This window comes from Ambystoma mexicanum, unplaced genomic scaffold (assembly GCF_040938575.1).
Source record: "Ambystoma mexicanum isolate Mex_15411 unplaced genomic scaffold, UKY_AmexF1_1 Mex_scaf10, whole genome shotgun sequence".
In the NCBI taxonomy this organism is placed as follows: Eukaryota; Metazoa; Chordata; class Amphibia; order Caudata; family Ambystomatidae; genus Ambystoma; species Ambystoma mexicanum.
This window is the reverse complement of record NW_027182325.1, coordinates 3,685,790-3,698,548: the sequence shown is the minus strand read 5'-3', so window position 1 is coordinate 3,698,548 and position 12,759 is coordinate 3,685,790. Positions and strand designations below refer to the sequence as shown.

Here is a 12,759-nt window from a genome sequence, read left to right as displayed (position 1 = left end):
TGCAACATGATACCACGCTCATCGCTCGATCAGGCGAGATATATAAGACTGGTGGGCCCATTCAGGACTCCTATGTCTGGTAGGATAACTTTAATTCATCCATCCTGTGTCTGTTGCAGGGAGGTGGAGAGAACAATCAACACAATAATGGTTTTCTTTCATGCCTCTTGAAGGACTCAATATTCTCTGTACTGCATTACATGTGAAAGTCGATTTATTACCCATGAACACACTACCTGTATGCTAATTCTATGTAAAAAGGTAGCTCCAGCCCTCATGATGTTGTCCAACATTTCCGCTATAAAACGGGATACAATTATTTTGGAAACATACCAAATTTGAAAAATAATTGAGAAGTTGCGCAATTACTAATCATGGAGTACAAAAAAGCCTACAGCACCTGGTATTCCCAGGCGGTCTCCCATCCAGGTACTAACTAGGCCCGACACTGCTTAGCTTCTGAGATCAGACGAGATCAGGCGCATTCAGTGTGGTGTGGCCGTAGGCTCTGGGCCTAGTGAGTTTTGTACTTTTAAGCATCTAGTCGGCTAGACCTTGCAGTTTTGAAAGGCAATTGAGAAAGGGCTCACTTCCTGAACTTGGAGCACAAAAAAGCCTACAGCACCTGGTATTCCCAGGCAGTCTCCCATCCAGGTACTAACTAGGCCTAACACTGCTTAACTTCCGAGATCAGACGAGATCGGGTGCATTCAGTGTGGTGTGGCCGTAGGCTCTAGGAATGCTAAGAATATTACTCTTATGCATTTGCATTTAGTAAGCTAAGCCATGCAGCCACTTGCAACATGATACCACGCTCATCGCTCGATCAGGCTCGATCAGGCGAGATATATAAGACTGGTGGGCCCATTCAGGACTCCTATGTCTGGTAGGATAACTTTAATTCATCCATCCTGTGTCTGTTGCAGGGAGGTGGAGAGAACAATCAACACAATAATGGTTTTCTTTCATGCCTCTTGAAGGACTCAATATTCTCTGTACTGCATTACATGTGAAAGTCGATTTATTACCCATGAACACACTACCTGTATGCTAATTCTATGTAAAAAGGTAGCTCCAGCCCTCATGATGTTGTCCAACATTTCCGCTATAAAACGGGATACAATTATTTTGGAAACATACCAAATTTGAAAAATAATTGAGAAGTTGCGCAATTACTAATCATGGAGCACAAAAAAGCCTACAGCACCTGGTATTCCCAGGCAGTCTCCCATCCAGGTACTAACTAGGCCCGACCCTGCTTAGCTTCCGAGATCGGGCGCATTCAGTGTGGTGTGGCCATAGGATCTGGGCCTAGTGAGTTTTGTACTTTTAAGCATCTAGTCGGCTAGACCTTGCAGTTTTGAAAGGCAATTGTGAAATGGCTCACTTCCTGAACTTGGAGCACAAAAAAGCCTACAGCACCTGGTATTCCCAGGTGGTCTCCCATCCAGGTACTAACTAGGCCCGACACTGCTTAGCTTCCGAGATCAGACGAGATCGGGCGCAATCAGTGTGGTGTGGCCGTAGGCTCTGGGCCTAGTGAGTTTTGTACTTTTAAGCATCTAGTCAGCTAGACCTTGCAGTTTTGAAAGGCAATTGAGAAATGGCTCACTTCCTGAACTTGGAGCACAAAAAAGCCTACAGCACCTGGTATTCCCAGGCGGTCTCCCATCCAGGTACTAACGAGGCCCGACACTGCTTAGCTTCCGAGATCAGACGCATTCAGTGTGGTGTGGCCATAGGCTCTGGGCCTTGTGAGTTTTGTACTTTTAAGCATCTAGTCGGCTAGACCTTGCAGTTTTGAAAGGCAATTGAGAAATGGCTCACTTCCTGAACTTGGAGTACAAAAAAGCCTACAGCACCTGGTATTCCCAGGCGGTCTCCCATCCAGGTACTAACTAGGCCCGACACTGCTTAGCTTCTGAGATCAGACGAGATCAGGCGCATTCAGTGTGGTGTGGCCGTAGGCTCTGGGCCTAGTGAGTTTTGTACTTTTAAGCATCTAGTCGGCTAGACCTTGCAGTTTTAAAAGGCAATTGAGAAAGGGCTCACTTCCTGAACTTGGAGCACAAAAAAGCCTACAGCACCTGGTATTCCCAGGCGGTCTCCCATCCAGGTACTAACTAGGCCTGACACTGCTTCACTTCCGAGATCAGACGAGATCGGGTGCATTCAGTGTGGTGTGGCCGTAGGCTCTAGGAATGCTAAGAATATTACTCTTATGCATTTGCATTTAGTAAGCTAAGCCATGCAGCCACTTGCAACATGATACCACGCTCATCGCTCGATCAGGCGAGATATATAAGACTGGTGGGCCCATTCAGGACTCCTATGTCTGGTAGGATAACTTTAATTCATCCATCCTGTGTCTGTTGCAGGGAGGTGGAGAGAACAATCAACACAATAATGGTTTTCTTTCATGCCTCTTGAAGGACTCAATATTCTCTGTACTGCATTACATGTGAAAGTCGATTTATTACCCATGAACACACTACCTGTATGCTAATTCTATGTAAAAAGGTAGCTCCAGCCCTCATGATGTTGTCCAACATTTCCGCTATAAAACGGGATACAATTATTTTGGAAACATACCAAATTTGAAAAATAATTGAGAAGTTGCGCAATTACTAATCATGGAGCACAAAAAAGCCTACAGCACCTGGTATTCCCAGGCAGTCTCCCATCTAGGTACTAACTAGGCCCGACCCTGCTTAGCTTCCGAGATCGGGCGCATTCAGTGTGGTGTGGCCGTAGGCTCTGGGCCTAGTGAGTTTTGTACTTTTAAGCATCTAGTCGGCTAGACCTTGCAGTTTTGAAAGGAAATTGTGAAATGGCTCACTTCCTGAACTTGGAGCACAAAAAAGCCTACAGCACCTGGTATTCCCAGGTGGTCTCCCATCCAGGTACTAACTAGGCCCGACACTGCTTAGCTTCCGAGATCAGACAAGATCGGGCGCAATCAGTGTGGTGTGGCCGTAGGCTCTGGGCCTAGTGAGTTTTGTACTTTTAAGCATCTAGTCAGCTAGACCTTGCAGTTTTGAAAGGCAATTGAGAAATGGCTCACTTCCTGAACTTGGAGCACAAAAAAGCCTACAGCACCTGGTATTCCCAGGCGGTCTCCCATCCAGGTACTAACGAGGCCCGACACTGCTTAGCTTCCGAGATCAGACGAGATCAGGCGCATTCAGTGTGGTGTGGCCGTAGGCTCTGGGCCTTGTGAGTTTTGTACTTTTAAGCATCTAGTCGGCTAGACCTTGCAGTTTTGAAAGGCAATTGAGAAATGGCTCACTTCCTGAACTTGGAGTACAAAAAAGCCTACAGCACCTGGTATTCCCAGGCGGTCTCCCATCCAGGTACTAACTAGGCCCGACACTGCTTAGCTTCTGAGATCAGACGAGATCAGGCGCATTCAGTGTGGTGTGGCCGTAGGCTCTGGGCCTAGTGAGTTTTGTACTTTTAAGCATCTAGTCGGCTAGACCTTGCAGTTTTAAAAGGCAATTGAGAAAGGGCTCACTTCCTGAACTTGGAGCACAAAAAAGCCTACAGCACCTGGTATTCCCAGGCGGTCTCCCATCCAGGTACTAACTAGGCCTGACACTGCTTAACTTCCGAGATCAGACGAGATTGGGTGCATTCAGTGTGGTGTGGCCGTAGGCTCTAGGAATGCTAAGAATATTACTCTTATGCATTTGCATTTAGTAAGCTAAGCCATGCAGCCACTTGCAACATGATACCACGCTCATCGCTCGATCAGGCTCGATCAGGCGAGATATATAAGACTGGTGGGCCCATTCAGGACTCCTATGTCTGGTAGGATAACTTTAATTCATCCATCCTGTGTCTGTTGCAGGGAGGTGGAGAGAACAATCAACACAATAATGGTTTTCTTTCATGCCTCTTGAAGGACTCAATATTCTCTGTACTGCATTACATGTGAAAGTCGATTTATTACCCATGAACACACTACCTGTATGCTAATTCTATGTAAAAAGGTAGCTCCAGCCCTCATGATGTTGTCCAACATTTCCGCTATAAAACGGGATACAATTATTTTGGAAACATACCAAATTTGAAAAATAATTGAGAAGTTGCGCAATTACTAATCATGGAGCACAAAAAAGCCTACAGCACCTGGTATTCCCAGGCAGTCTCCCATCCAGGTACTAACTAGGCCCGACCCTGCTTAGCTTCCGAGATCGGGCGCATTCAGTGTGGTGTGGCCGTAGGCTCTGGGCCTAGTGAGTTTTGTACTTTTAAGCATCTAGTCGGCTAGACCTTGCAGTTTTGAAAGGCAATTGTGAAATGGCTCACATCCTGAACTTGGAGCACAAAAAAGCCTACAGCACCTGGTATTCCCAGGTGGTTTCCCATCCAGGTACTAACTAGGCCCGACACTGCTTAGCTTCCGAGATCAGACTAGATCGGGCGCAATCAGTGTGGTGTGGCCGTAGGCTCTGGGCCTTGTGAGTTTTGTACTTTTAAGCATCTAGTCAGCTAGACCTTGCAGTTTTGAAAGGCAATTGAGAAATGGCTCACTTCCTGAACTTGGAGCACAAAAAAGCCTACAGCACCTGGTATTCCCAGGCGGTCTCCCATCAAAGTACTAACGAGGCCCGACACTGCTTAGCTTCCGAGATCAGACGAGATCGGACGCATTCAGTGTGGTGTGGCCGTAGGCTCTGGGCCTTGTGAGTTTTGTACTTTTAAGCATCTAGTCGGCTAGACCTTGCAGTTTTGAAAGGCAATTGAGAAATGGCTCACTTCCTGAACTTGGAGTACAAAAAAGCCTACAGCACCTGGTATTCCCAGGCGGTCTCCCATCCAGGTACTAACTAGGCCTGACACTGCTTAACTTCCGAGATCAGACGAGATCGGGTGCATTCAGTGTGGTGTGGCCGTAGGCTCTAGGAATGCTAAGAATATTACTCTTATGCATTTGCATTTAGTAAGCTAAGCCATGCAGCCACTTGCAACATGATACCACGCTCATCGCTCGATCAGGCTCGATCAGGCGAGATATATAAGACTGGTGGGCCCATTCAGGACTCCTATGTCTGGTAGGATAAATTTAATTCATCCATCCTGTGTCTGTTGCAGGGAGGTGGAGAGAACAATCAACACAATAATGGTTTTCTTTCATGCCTCTTGAAGGACTCAATATTCTCTGTACTGCATTACATGTGAAAGTCGATTTATTACCCATGAACACACTACCTGTATGCTAATTCTATGTAAAAAGGTAGCTCCAGCCCTCATGATGTTGTCCAACATTTCCGCTATAAAACGGGATACAATTATTTTGGAAACATACCAAATTTGAAAAATAATTGAGAAGTTGCGCAATTACTAATCATGGAGCACAAAAAAAGCCTACAGCACCTGGTATTCCCAGGCAGTCTCCCATCCAAGTACTAACTAGGCCCGACCCTGCTTAGCTTCTGAGATCGGGCGCATTCAGTGTGGTGTGGCCGTAGGCTCTGGGCCTAGTGAGTTTTGTACTTTTAAGCATCTAGTCGGCTAGACCTTGCAGTTTTGAAAGGCAATTGTGAAATGGCTCACTTCCTGAACTTGGAGCACAAAAAAGCCTACAGCACCTGGTATTCCCAGGCGGTCTCCCATCCAGGTACTAACTAGGCCCGACACTGCTTAGCTTCTGAGATCAGATGAGATCGGGCGCATTCAGTGTGGTGTGGCCGTAGGCTCTGGGCTTAGTGAGTTTTGTACTTTTAAGCATCTAGTCGGCTAGACCTTGCAGTTTTGAAAGGCAATTGTGAAATGGCTCACTTCCTGAACTTGGAGCACAAAAAAGCCTACAGCACCTGGTATTCCCAGGTGGTCTCCCATCCAGGTACTAACTTGGCCCGACACTGCTTAGCTTCCGAGATCAGACACAATCAGTGTGGTGTGGCCGTAGGCTCTGGGCCTAGTGAGTTTTGTACTTTTAAGCATCTAGTCAGCTAGACCTTGCAGTTTTGAAAGGCAATTGAGAAATGGCTCACTTCCTGAACTTGGAGCACAAAAAAGCCTACAGCACCTGGTATTCCCAGGCAGTCTCCCATCCAGGTACTAACTAGGCCCGACCCTGCTTAGCTTCCGAGATCGGGCGCATTCAGTGTGGTGTGGCCGTAGGCTCTGGGCCTAGTGAGTTTGTACTTTTAAGCATCTAGTCGGCTAGACCTTGCAGTTTTGAAAGGCAATTGTGAAATGGCTCACTTCCTGAACTTGGAGCACAAAAAAGCCTACAGCACCTGGTATTCCCAGGTGGTCTCCCATCCAGGTACTAACTAGGCACGACACTGCTTAGCTTCCGAGATCAGACGAGATCGGGCGCATTCAGTGTGGTGTGGCCGTAGGCTCTGGGCCTAGTGAGTTTTGTACTTTTAAGCATCTAGTCGGCTAGACCTTGCAGTTTTGAAAGGCAATTGAGAAATGGCTCACTTCCTGAACTTGGAGTACAAAAAAGCCTACAGCACCTGGTATTCCCAGGCGGTCTCCCATCCAGGTACTAACTAGGCCCGACCCTGCTTAGCTTCTGAGATCAGACGAGATCAGGCGCATTCAGTGTGGTGTGGCCGTAGGCTCTGGGCCTAGTGAGTTTTGTACTTTTAAGCATCTAGTCGGCTAGACCTTGCAGTTTTAAAAGGCAATTGAGAAAGGGCTCACTTCCTGAACTTGGAGCACAAAAAAGCCTACAGCACCTGGTATTCCCAGGCGGTCTCCCATCCAGGTACTAACTAGGCCTGACACTGCTTAACTTCCAAGATCAGACGAGATCGGGTGCATTCAGTGTGGTGTGGCCGTAGGCTCTAGGAATGCTAAGAATATTACTCTTATGCATTTGCATTTAGTAAGCTAAGCCATGCAGCCACTTGCAACATGATACCACGCTCATCGCTCGATCAGGCGAGATATATAAGACTGGTGGGCCCATTCAGGACTCCTATGTCTGGTAGGATAACTTTAATTCATCCATCCTGTGTCTGTTGCAGGGAGGTGGAGAGAACAATCAACACAATAATGGTTTTCTTTCATGCCTCTTGAAGGACTCAATATTCTCTGTACTGCATTACATGTGAAAGTCGATTTATTACCCATGAACACACTACCTGTATGCTAATTCTATGTAAAAAGGTAGCTCCAGCCCTCATGATGTTGTCCAACATTTCCGCTATAAAACGGGATACAATTATTTTGGAAACATACCAAATTTGAAAAATAATTGAGAAGTTGCGCAATTACTAATCATGGAGCACAAAAAAGCCTACAGCACCTGGTATTCCCAGGCAGTCTCCCATCCAGGTACTAACTAGGCCCGACCCTGCTTAGCTTCCGAGATCGGGCGCATTCAGTGTGGTGTGGCCGTAGGCTCTGGGCCTAGTGAGTTTTGTACTTTTAAGCATCTAGTCGGCTAGACCTTGCAGTTTTGAAAGGCAATTGTGAAATGGCTCACTTCCTGAACTTGGAGCACAAAAAAGCCTACAGCACCTGGTATTCCCAGGTGGTCTCCCATCCAGGTACTAACTAGGCCCGACACTGCTTAGCTTCCGAGATCAGACGAGATCGGGCGCAATCAGTGTGGTGTGGCCGTAGGCTCTGGGCTTAGTGAGTTTTGTACTTTTAAGCATCTAGTCAGCTAGACCTTGCAGTTTTGAAAGGCAATTGAGAAATGGCTCACTTCCTGAACTTGGAGCACAAAAAAGCCTACAGCACCTGGTATTCCCAGGCGGTCTCCCATCCAGGTACTAACGAGGCCTGACACTGCTTAGCTTCCGAGATCAGACGAGATCGGGCGCATTCAGTGTGGTGTGGCCGTAGGCTCTGGGCCTTGTGAGTTTTGTACTTTTAAGCATCTAGTCGGCTAGACCTTGCAGTTTTGAAAGGCAATTGAGAAATGGCTCACTTCCTGAACTTGGAGTACAAAAAAGCCTACAGCACCTGGTATTCCCAGGCGGTCTCCCATCCAGGTACTAACTAGGCCCGACACTGCTTAGCTTCTGAGATCAGACGAGATCAGGCGCATTCAGTGTGGTGTGGCCGTAGGCTCTGGGCCTAGTGAGTTTTGTACTTTTAAGCATCTACTCGGCTAGACCTTGCAGTTTTGAAAGGCAATTGTGAAATGGCTCACTTCCTGAACTTGGAGCACAAAAAAGCCTACAGCACCTGGTATTCCCAGGTGGTCTCCCATCCAGGTACTAACTAGGCCTGACACTGCTTAGCTTCCGAGATCAGACGAGATCGGGCGCAATCAGTGTGGTGTGGCCGTAGGCTCTGGGCCTAGTGAGTTTTGTACTTTTAAGCATCTAGTCAGCTAGACCTTGCAGTTTTGAAAGGCAATTGAGAAATGGCTCACTTCCTGAACTTGGAGCACAAAAAAGCCTACAGCACCTGGTATTCCCAGGCGGTCTCCCATCCAGGTACTAACTAGGCCTGACACTGCTTAACTTCCGAGATCAGACGAGATCGGGTGCATTCAGTGTGGTGTGGCCGTAGGCTCTAGGAATGCTAAGAATATTACTCTTATGCATTTGCATTTAGTAAGCTAAGCCATGCAGCCACTTGCAACATGATACCACGCTCATCGCTCGATCAGGCTCGATCAGGCGAGATATATAAGACTGGTGGGCCCATTCAGGACTCCTATGTCTGGTAGGATAACTTTAATTCATCCATCCTGTGTCTGTTGCAGGGAGGTGGAGAGAACAATCAACACAATAATGGTTTTCTTTCATGCCTCTTGAAGGACTCAATATTCTCTGTACTGCATTACATGTGAAAGTCGATTTATTACCCATGAACACACTACCTGTATGCTAATTCTATGTAAAAAGGTAGCTCCAGCCCTCATGATGTTGTCCAACATTTCCGCTATAAAACGGGATACAATTATTTTGGAAACATACCAAATTTGAAAAATAATTGAGAAGTTGCGCAATTACTAATCATGGAGCACAAAAAAAGCCTACAGCACCTGGTATTCCCAGGCAGTCTCCCATCCAAGTACTAACTAGGCCCGACCCTGCTTAGCTTCTGAGATCGGGCGCATTCAGTGTGGTGTGGCCGTAGGCTCTGGGCCTAGTGAGTTTTGTACTTTTAAGCATCTAGTCGGCTAGACCTTGCAGTTTTGAATGGCAATTGTTAAATGGCTCACTTCCTGAACTTGGAGCACAAAAAAGCCTACAGCACCTGGTATTCCCAGGCGGTCTCCCATCCAGGTACTAACTAGGCCCGACACTGCTTAGCTTCTGAGATCAGATGAGATCGGGCGCATTCAGTGTGGTGTGGCCGTAGGCTCTGGGCTTAGTGAGTTTTGTACTTTTAAGCATCTAGTCGGCTAGACCTTGCAGTTTTGAAAGGCAATTGTGAAATGGCTCACTTCCTGAACTTGGAGCACAAAAAAGCCTACAGCACCTGGTATTCCCAGGTGGTCTCCCATCCAGGTACTAACTAGGCCCGACACTGCTTAGCTTCCGAGATCGGGCGCATTCAGTGTGGTGTGGCCGTAGGCTCTGGGCCTAGTGAGTTTTGTACTTTTAAGCATCTAGTCGGCTAGACCTTGCAGTTTTGAAAGGCAATTGAGAAATGGCTCACTTCCTGAACTTGGAGTACAAAAAAGCCTACAGCACCTGGAATTCCCAGGCGGTCTCCCATCCAGGTACTAACTAGGCCCGACACTGCTTAGCTTCTGAGATCAGACGAGATCAGGCGCATTCAGTGTGGTGTGGCCGTAGGCTCTGGGCCTAGTGAGTTTTGTACTTTTAAGCATCTAGTCGGCTAGACCTTGCAGTTTTGAAAGGCAATTGTGAAATGGCTCACTTCCTGAACTTGGAGCACAAAAAAGCCTACAGCACCTGGTATTCCCAGGCGGTCTCCCATCCAGGTACTAACTAGGCCCGACACTGCTTAGCTTCTGAGATCAGACGAGATCAGGCGCATTCAGTGTGGTGTGGCCGTAGGCTCTGGGCCTAGTGAGTTTTGTACTTTTAAGCATCTAGTCAGCTAGACCTTGCAGTTTTGAAAGGCAATTGAGAAAGGGCTCACTTCCTGAACTTGGAGCACAAAAAAGCCTACAGCACCTGGTATTCCCAGGCGGTCTCCCATCCAGGTACTAACTAGGCCTGACACTGCTTAACTTCCAAGATCAGACGAGATCGGGTGCATTCAGTGTGGTGTGGCCGTAGGCTCTAGGAATGCTAAGAATATTACTCTTATGCATTTGCATTTAGTAAGCTAAGCCATGCAGCCACTTGCAACATGATACCACGCTCATCGCTCGATCAGGCTCGATCAGGCGAGATATATAAGACTGGTGGGCCCATTCAGGACTCCTATGTCTGGTAGGATAACTTTAATTCATCCATTCTGTGTATGTTGCAGGGAGGTGGAGAGAACAATCAACACAATAATGGTTTTCTTTCATGCCTCTTGAAGGACTCAATATTCTCTGTACTGCATTACATGTGAAAGTCGATTTATTACCCATGAACACACTACCTGTATGCTAATTCTATGTAAAAAGGTAGCTCCAGCCCTCATGATGTTGTCCAACATTTCCGCTATAAAACGGGATACAATTATTTTGGAAACATACCAAATTTGAAAAATAATTGAGAAGTTGCGCAATTACTAATCATGGAGCACAAAAAAGCCTACAGCACCTGGTATTCCCAGGCAGTCTCCCATTCAGGTACTAACTAGGCCCGACCCTGCTTAGCTTCCGAGATCAGACGAGATCGGGCGCATTCAGTGTGGTGTGGCCATAGGCTCTAGGCCTAGTGAGTTTTGTACTTTTAAGCATCTAGTCGGCTAGACCTTGCAGTTTTGAAAGGCAATTGTGAAATGGCTCACTTCCTGAACTTGGAGCACAAAAAAGCCTACAGCACCTGGTATTCCCAGGCGGTCTCCCATCCAGTTACTAACGAGGCCCGACACTGCTTAGCTTCCGAGATCAGACGAGATCGGGCGCATTCAGTGTGGTGTGGCCGTAGGCTCTGGGCCTTGTGAGTTTTGTACTTTTAAGCATCTAGTCGGCTAGACCTTGCAGTTTTGAAAGGCAATTGAGAAATGGCTCACTTCCTGAACTTGGAGTACAAAAAAGCCTACAGCACCTGGTATTCGCAGGCGGTCTCCCATCCAGGTACTAACTAGGCCCGACACTGCTTAGCTTCTGAGATCAGACGAGATCAGGCGCATTCAGTGTGGTGTGGCCGTAGGCTCTGGGCCTAGTGAGTTTTGTACTTTTAAGCATCTAGTCGGCTAGACCTTGCAGTTTTGAAAGGCAATTGTGAAATGGCTCACTTCTTGAACTTGGAGCACAAAAAAGCCTACAGCACCTGGTATTCCCAGGTGGTCTCCCATCCAGGTACTAACTAGGCCTGACACTGCTTAGCTTCCGAGATCAGACGAGATCGGGCGCAATCAGTGTGGTGTGGCCGTAGGCTCTGGGCCTAGTGAGTTTTGTACTTTTAAGCATCTAGTCAGCTAGACCTTGCAGTTTTGAAAGGCAATTGAGAAATGGCTCACTTCCTGAACTTGGAGCACAAAAAAGCCTACAGCACCTGGTATTCCCAGGCGGTCTCCCATCCAGGTACTAACGAGGCCCGACACTGCTTAGCTTCCGAGATCAGACGAGATCGGGCGCATTCAGTGTGGTGTGGCCGTAGGCTCTGAGCCTTGTGAGTTTTGTACTTTTAAGCATCTAGTCGGCTAGACCTTGCAGTTTTGAAAGGCAATTGAGAAATGGCTCACTTCCTGAACTTGGAGTACAAAAAAGCCTACAGCACCTGGTATTCCCAGGCGGTCTCCCATCCAGGTACTAACTAGGCCCGACCCTGCTTAGCTTCCGAGATCGGGCGCATTCAGTGTGGTGTGGCCGTAGGCTCTGGGCCTAGTGAGTTTTGTACTTTTAAGCATCTAGTCGGCTAGACCTTGCAGTTTTGAAAGGCAATTGTGAAATGGCTCACTTCCTGAACTTGGAGCACAAAAAAGCCTACAGCACCTGGTTTTCCCAGGCGGTCTCCCATCCAAGTACTAACTAGGCCCGACACTGCTTAGCTTCTGAGATCAGATGAGATCGGGCGCATTCAGTGTGGTGTGGCCGTAAGCTCTGGGCTTAGTGAGTTTTGTACTTTTAAGCATCTAGTCGGCTAGACCTTGCAGTTTTGAAAGGCAATTGTGAAATGGCTCACTTCCTGAACTTGGAGCACAAAAAAGCCTACAGCACCTGGTATTCCCAGGTGGTTTCCCATCCAGGTACTAACTAGGCCCGACACTGCTTAGCTTCCGAGATCAGACGCAATCAGTGTGGTGTGGCCGTAGGCTCTGGGCCTAGTGAGTTTTGTACTTTTAAGCATCTAGTCAGCTAGACCTTGCAGTTTTGAAAGGCAATTGAGAAATGGCTCACTTCCTGAACTTGGAGCACAAAAAAGCCTACAGCACCTGGTATTCCCAGGCGGTCTCCCATCCAGATACTAACGAGGCCCGACACTGCTTAGCTTCCGAGATCGGGCGCATTCAGTGTGGTGTGGCCGTAGGGTCTGGGCCTTGTGAGTTTTGTACTTTTAAGCATCTAGTCGGCTAGACCTTGCAGTTTTGAAAGGCAATTGAGAAATGGCTCACTTCCTGAACTTGGAGTACAAAAAAGCCTACAGCACCTGGTATTCCCAGGCGGTCTCCCATCCAGGTACTAACTAGGCCCAACACTGCTTAGCTTCTGAGATCAGACGAGATCAGGCGCATTCAGTGTGGTGTGGCCGTAGGCTC

General features: G+C 47.5%; 32 non-coding genes and 13 pseudogenes across 32 annotated transcripts; all 45 read right to left on the bottom strand.

Annotated features, from left to right (window-relative positions):
- Positions 1 to 388: 388 nt before the first annotated feature.
- LOC138545649 (5S ribosomal RNA) lies at positions 389 to 507 on the bottom strand. The gene has a single exon (XR_011290841.1). It is a non-coding gene; the product is annotated as a 5S ribosomal RNA (ribosomal RNA).
- A 106-nt stretch (positions 508 to 613) lies between these two features.
- LOC138551295 (5S ribosomal RNA) lies at positions 614 to 732 on the bottom strand. Its single transcript, XR_011295021.1, has one exon. It is a non-coding gene; the product is annotated as a 5S ribosomal RNA (ribosomal RNA).
- A 463-nt stretch (positions 733 to 1,195) lies between these two features.
- Positions 1,196 to 1,304, bottom strand: LOC138544789 (5S ribosomal RNA; annotated as a pseudogene).
- Positions 1,305 to 1,410: 106 nt separating this feature from the next.
- Positions 1,411 to 1,529, bottom strand: LOC138548396 (5S ribosomal RNA). Its single transcript, XR_011292200.1, has one exon. It is a non-coding gene; the product is annotated as a 5S ribosomal RNA (ribosomal RNA).
- A 106-nt stretch (positions 1,530 to 1,635) lies between these two features.
- On the bottom strand, positions 1,636 to 1,744 carry LOC138544768 (5S ribosomal RNA; annotated as a pseudogene).
- Positions 1,745 to 1,850: 106 nt separating this feature from the next.
- Positions 1,851 to 1,969, bottom strand: LOC138545637 (5S ribosomal RNA). The gene has a single exon (XR_011290839.1). It is a non-coding gene; the product is annotated as a 5S ribosomal RNA (ribosomal RNA).
- Positions 1,970 to 2,075: 106 nt separating this feature from the next.
- Positions 2,076 to 2,194, bottom strand: LOC138536727 (5S ribosomal RNA). The gene has a single exon (XR_011284892.1). It is a non-coding gene; the product is annotated as a 5S ribosomal RNA (ribosomal RNA).
- A 453-nt stretch (positions 2,195 to 2,647) lies between these two features.
- LOC138544034 (5S ribosomal RNA) lies at positions 2,648 to 2,756 on the bottom strand (annotated as a pseudogene).
- A 106-nt stretch (positions 2,757 to 2,862) lies between these two features.
- LOC138537765 (5S ribosomal RNA) lies at positions 2,863 to 2,981 on the bottom strand. The gene has a single exon (XR_011285890.1). It is a non-coding gene; the product is annotated as a 5S ribosomal RNA (ribosomal RNA).
- Positions 2,982 to 3,087: 106 nt separating this feature from the next.
- LOC138537859 (5S ribosomal RNA) lies at positions 3,088 to 3,206 on the bottom strand. Its single transcript, XR_011285980.1, has one exon. It is a non-coding gene; the product is annotated as a 5S ribosomal RNA (ribosomal RNA).
- A 106-nt stretch (positions 3,207 to 3,312) lies between these two features.
- On the bottom strand, positions 3,313 to 3,431 carry LOC138545625 (5S ribosomal RNA). The gene has a single exon (XR_011290838.1). It is a non-coding gene; the product is annotated as a 5S ribosomal RNA (ribosomal RNA).
- A 106-nt stretch (positions 3,432 to 3,537) lies between these two features.
- On the bottom strand, positions 3,538 to 3,656 carry LOC138541136 (5S ribosomal RNA). The gene has a single exon (XR_011289151.1). It is a non-coding gene; the product is annotated as a 5S ribosomal RNA (ribosomal RNA).
- Positions 3,657 to 4,119: 463 nt separating this feature from the next.
- On the bottom strand, positions 4,120 to 4,228 carry LOC138543746 (5S ribosomal RNA; annotated as a pseudogene).
- A 106-nt stretch (positions 4,229 to 4,334) lies between these two features.
- Positions 4,335 to 4,453, bottom strand: LOC138541409 (5S ribosomal RNA). Its single transcript, XR_011289417.1, has one exon. It is a non-coding gene; the product is annotated as a 5S ribosomal RNA (ribosomal RNA).
- A 106-nt stretch (positions 4,454 to 4,559) lies between these two features.
- LOC138540685 (5S ribosomal RNA) lies at positions 4,560 to 4,678 on the bottom strand. Its single transcript, XR_011288723.1, has one exon. It is a non-coding gene; the product is annotated as a 5S ribosomal RNA (ribosomal RNA).
- Positions 4,679 to 4,784: 106 nt separating this feature from the next.
- On the bottom strand, positions 4,785 to 4,903 carry LOC138549344 (5S ribosomal RNA). Its single transcript, XR_011293126.1, has one exon. It is a non-coding gene; the product is annotated as a 5S ribosomal RNA (ribosomal RNA).
- Positions 4,904 to 5,367: 464 nt separating this feature from the next.
- On the bottom strand, positions 5,368 to 5,476 carry LOC138544756 (5S ribosomal RNA; annotated as a pseudogene).
- A 106-nt stretch (positions 5,477 to 5,582) lies between these two features.
- Positions 5,583 to 5,701, bottom strand: LOC138550913 (5S ribosomal RNA). The gene has a single exon (XR_011294654.1). It is a non-coding gene; the product is annotated as a 5S ribosomal RNA (ribosomal RNA).
- Positions 5,702 to 5,807: 106 nt separating this feature from the next.
- Positions 5,808 to 5,916, bottom strand: LOC138544200 (5S ribosomal RNA; annotated as a pseudogene).
- Positions 5,917 to 6,022: 106 nt separating this feature from the next.
- LOC138543745 (5S ribosomal RNA) lies at positions 6,023 to 6,131 on the bottom strand (annotated as a pseudogene).
- Positions 6,132 to 6,236: 105 nt separating this feature from the next.
- LOC138537883 (5S ribosomal RNA) lies at positions 6,237 to 6,355 on the bottom strand. Its single transcript, XR_011286003.1, has one exon. It is a non-coding gene; the product is annotated as a 5S ribosomal RNA (ribosomal RNA).
- A 106-nt stretch (positions 6,356 to 6,461) lies between these two features.
- On the bottom strand, positions 6,462 to 6,580 carry LOC138551140 (5S ribosomal RNA). Its single transcript, XR_011294872.1, has one exon. It is a non-coding gene; the product is annotated as a 5S ribosomal RNA (ribosomal RNA).
- Positions 6,581 to 6,686: 106 nt separating this feature from the next.
- LOC138537814 (5S ribosomal RNA) lies at positions 6,687 to 6,805 on the bottom strand. The gene has a single exon (XR_011285937.1). It is a non-coding gene; the product is annotated as a 5S ribosomal RNA (ribosomal RNA).
- A 453-nt stretch (positions 6,806 to 7,258) lies between these two features.
- Positions 7,259 to 7,367, bottom strand: LOC138543744 (5S ribosomal RNA; annotated as a pseudogene).
- Positions 7,368 to 7,473: 106 nt separating this feature from the next.
- On the bottom strand, positions 7,474 to 7,592 carry LOC138548395 (5S ribosomal RNA). The gene has a single exon (XR_011292199.1). It is a non-coding gene; the product is annotated as a 5S ribosomal RNA (ribosomal RNA).
- A 106-nt stretch (positions 7,593 to 7,698) lies between these two features.
- Positions 7,699 to 7,817, bottom strand: LOC138541170 (5S ribosomal RNA). The gene has a single exon (XR_011289184.1). It is a non-coding gene; the product is annotated as a 5S ribosomal RNA (ribosomal RNA).
- Positions 7,818 to 7,923: 106 nt separating this feature from the next.
- On the bottom strand, positions 7,924 to 8,042 carry LOC138545613 (5S ribosomal RNA). Its single transcript, XR_011290837.1, has one exon. It is a non-coding gene; the product is annotated as a 5S ribosomal RNA (ribosomal RNA).
- Positions 8,043 to 8,148: 106 nt separating this feature from the next.
- LOC138539161 (5S ribosomal RNA) lies at positions 8,149 to 8,267 on the bottom strand. The gene has a single exon (XR_011287238.1). It is a non-coding gene; the product is annotated as a 5S ribosomal RNA (ribosomal RNA).
- A 106-nt stretch (positions 8,268 to 8,373) lies between these two features.
- Positions 8,374 to 8,492, bottom strand: LOC138549343 (5S ribosomal RNA). The gene has a single exon (XR_011293125.1). It is a non-coding gene; the product is annotated as a 5S ribosomal RNA (ribosomal RNA).
- Positions 8,493 to 8,956: 464 nt separating this feature from the next.
- LOC138544755 (5S ribosomal RNA) lies at positions 8,957 to 9,065 on the bottom strand (annotated as a pseudogene).
- A 106-nt stretch (positions 9,066 to 9,171) lies between these two features.
- Positions 9,172 to 9,290, bottom strand: LOC138550912 (5S ribosomal RNA). The gene has a single exon (XR_011294653.1). It is a non-coding gene; the product is annotated as a 5S ribosomal RNA (ribosomal RNA).
- A 106-nt stretch (positions 9,291 to 9,396) lies between these two features.
- LOC138542660 (5S ribosomal RNA) lies at positions 9,397 to 9,505 on the bottom strand (annotated as a pseudogene).
- Positions 9,506 to 9,611: 106 nt separating this feature from the next.
- Positions 9,612 to 9,730, bottom strand: LOC138547198 (5S ribosomal RNA). The gene has a single exon (XR_011291046.1). It is a non-coding gene; the product is annotated as a 5S ribosomal RNA (ribosomal RNA).
- A 106-nt stretch (positions 9,731 to 9,836) lies between these two features.
- Positions 9,837 to 9,955, bottom strand: LOC138545601 (5S ribosomal RNA). The gene has a single exon (XR_011290836.1). It is a non-coding gene; the product is annotated as a 5S ribosomal RNA (ribosomal RNA).
- Positions 9,956 to 10,061: 106 nt separating this feature from the next.
- On the bottom strand, positions 10,062 to 10,180 carry LOC138537813 (5S ribosomal RNA). The gene has a single exon (XR_011285936.1). It is a non-coding gene; the product is annotated as a 5S ribosomal RNA (ribosomal RNA).
- Positions 10,181 to 10,643: 463 nt separating this feature from the next.
- LOC138542099 (5S ribosomal RNA) lies at positions 10,644 to 10,762 on the bottom strand. Its single transcript, XR_011290087.1, has one exon. It is a non-coding gene; the product is annotated as a 5S ribosomal RNA (ribosomal RNA).
- A 106-nt stretch (positions 10,763 to 10,868) lies between these two features.
- Positions 10,869 to 10,987, bottom strand: LOC138541328 (5S ribosomal RNA). Its single transcript, XR_011289337.1, has one exon. It is a non-coding gene; the product is annotated as a 5S ribosomal RNA (ribosomal RNA).
- A 106-nt stretch (positions 10,988 to 11,093) lies between these two features.
- Positions 11,094 to 11,212, bottom strand: LOC138537295 (5S ribosomal RNA). The gene has a single exon (XR_011285435.1). It is a non-coding gene; the product is annotated as a 5S ribosomal RNA (ribosomal RNA).
- Positions 11,213 to 11,318: 106 nt separating this feature from the next.
- LOC138539160 (5S ribosomal RNA) lies at positions 11,319 to 11,437 on the bottom strand. Its single transcript, XR_011287237.1, has one exon. It is a non-coding gene; the product is annotated as a 5S ribosomal RNA (ribosomal RNA).
- A 106-nt stretch (positions 11,438 to 11,543) lies between these two features.
- Positions 11,544 to 11,662, bottom strand: LOC138550721 (5S ribosomal RNA). The gene has a single exon (XR_011294469.1). It is a non-coding gene; the product is annotated as a 5S ribosomal RNA (ribosomal RNA).
- A 106-nt stretch (positions 11,663 to 11,768) lies between these two features.
- LOC138542865 (5S ribosomal RNA) lies at positions 11,769 to 11,877 on the bottom strand (annotated as a pseudogene).
- Positions 11,878 to 11,983: 106 nt separating this feature from the next.
- On the bottom strand, positions 11,984 to 12,102 carry LOC138537335 (5S ribosomal RNA). Its single transcript, XR_011285474.1, has one exon. It is a non-coding gene; the product is annotated as a 5S ribosomal RNA (ribosomal RNA).
- A 106-nt stretch (positions 12,103 to 12,208) lies between these two features.
- Positions 12,209 to 12,317, bottom strand: LOC138544298 (5S ribosomal RNA; annotated as a pseudogene).
- Positions 12,318 to 12,423: 106 nt separating this feature from the next.
- LOC138544583 (5S ribosomal RNA) lies at positions 12,424 to 12,532 on the bottom strand (annotated as a pseudogene).
- A 106-nt stretch (positions 12,533 to 12,638) lies between these two features.
- Positions 12,639 to 12,757, bottom strand: LOC138538171 (5S ribosomal RNA). Its single transcript, XR_011286281.1, has one exon. It is a non-coding gene; the product is annotated as a 5S ribosomal RNA (ribosomal RNA).
- Positions 12,758 to 12,759: the final 2 nt, after the last annotated feature.